A 1938-nucleotide genomic window follows, 5' to 3' on the forward strand; every position below is an offset into this window, starting at 1 on the left:
GACGATATGAGAAAACGTTAGAGACGGAGTTCTTAAAAGATTCAGTGTATTCGTATAGTGTGTATAATTTTTATATTATATATGAACGGTCGTTTCTAAAATTCTTTTTGTTAATTTTTACATTTATCATGTACAAAAAATACACAACCCGAGTATCGGTACGATCACTCAAACACCGGGCGTCGATCCCAATGTTTTACGATAATAATCGTTGAACAATACATACGTACACGTCGTGTGCGAAGTGTTATTTTGAAAAAAAAACTCGATCTCGTTTAGAACGTTCGAATTCGTGACCGTTATGTGTCATTATGTGAAGACGCCTCCGCCGCCGCCGCCGCCGCCGCCGCTGTCGTCGCGTTATATATTATAGCGCACGCACGCGCGCGCGCGTGCTTAAAGCGCGTTTGTGTCTCATATAAATTTTTATAAGAGTCAACCGTTAAAATCTATCGCGTCTAACGCGATCGACGATACGGTGAGACGCTCGTTTCATACTGTGCGTATATTGTACATGCATGCATAAGTTTGTGTGTATTTTATATGCGAATATGAAACGAGAAGAGTAATTGACGACTTCAACAAGTCTCGGTTAGCTCCCTGGTTGATCCTGCCAGTAGTTATATGCTTGTCTCAAAGATTAAGCCATGCATGTCTCAGTGCAAGCCGTATTAAGGCGATACCGCGAATGGCTCAATATATCAGTTTTGGTTCCTTAGATCTTACTCAGTTACTTGGATAACTGTGGTAATTCTAGAGCTAATACATGCAATCAGAACTCTGACCAGTGATGGGATGAGTGCTTTTATTAGATCAAAACCAATCGACGGAGGGCGTCTCGTCCGAAGTCGTTAATTTTGATGAATCTGGATAACTTTTGCCGATCGCATGGTCCAGTACCGGCGACGCATCTTTCAAATGTCTGCCTTATCAACTTTCGATGGTAGTTTCTGCGACTACCATGGTTGTCACGGGTAACGGGGAATCAGGGTTCGATTCCGGAGAGGGAGCCTGAGAAACGGCTACCACATCCAAGGAAGGCAGCAGGCGCGCAAATTACCCACTCCCGGCACGGGGAGGTAGTGACGAAAAATAACGATACGGGACTCTTTCGAGGCCTCGTAATCGGAATGAGTACACTTTAAATATTTTAACGAGGAACAATTGGAGGGCAAGTCTGGTGCCAGCAGCCGCGGTAATTCCAGCTCCAATAGCGTATACTAAAATTGTTGCGGTTAAAAAGCTCGTAGTTGCATTTGTGCGCCGCGCTGTCGGTGCACCGCATCCGCGGTGATACTGACACGTCTGCGGAGCATATCGTCGGTGAGCCGGCGGTAAAACGCCGGTTCAATATCAAAATCCTATCGCGGTGCTCTTCAGTGAGTGTCGAGATGGGCCGACAATTTTACTTTGAACAAATTAGAGTGCTCAAAGCGGGCTCAAAATGCCGCTTGAATATTTCGTGCATGGAATAATAGAATATGATCTCGGTTCTATTTTGTTGGTTTTCAGAACTCCGAGGTAATGATTAATAGGGATAACTGGGGGCATTCGTATTGCGACGTTAGAGGTGAAATTCTTGGATCGTCGCAAGACGAACATCAGCGAAAGCATTTGCCAAAGGTGTTTTCATCAATCAAGAACGAAAGTTAGAGGTTCGAAGGCGATTAGATACCGCCCTAGTTCTAACCGTAAATATGTCATCTAGCGATCCGCCGACGTTACTACAATGGCTCGGCGGGCAGCTTCCGGGAAACCAAAGATTTTGGACTCCGGGGGGAGTATGGTTGCAAAGCTGAAACTTAAAGGAATTGACGGAAGGGCACCACCAGGAGTGGAGCCTGCGGCTTAATTTGACTCAACACGGGAAATCTCACCAGGCCCGGACACCGGAAGGATTGACAGATTAATAGCTCTTTCTTGATTCGGTGGGTGGTG

At 45.5% G+C, this 1938-nt stretch overlaps 1 non-coding gene across 1 annotated transcript in view; it reads left to right on the forward strand.

The window, feature by feature from the left end:
- The first annotated feature begins 597 nt into the window (after positions 1–597).
- The window catches only part of LOC125076577, a 1903-nt gene continuing 562 nt past the window's right edge, over positions 598–1938 (forward strand). The window contains exon 1 of the ribosomal RNA XR_007120525.1: positions 598–1938. This exon is cut by the window's right edge and continues 562 nt beyond it. This is a non-coding gene — a ribosomal RNA (small subunit ribosomal RNA).

This window comes from Vanessa atalanta, unplaced genomic scaffold (assembly GCF_905147765.1).
Source record: "Vanessa atalanta unplaced genomic scaffold, ilVanAtal1.2, whole genome shotgun sequence".
In the NCBI taxonomy this organism is placed as follows: domain Eukaryota; kingdom Metazoa; phylum Arthropoda; class Insecta; order Lepidoptera; family Nymphalidae; genus Vanessa; species Vanessa atalanta.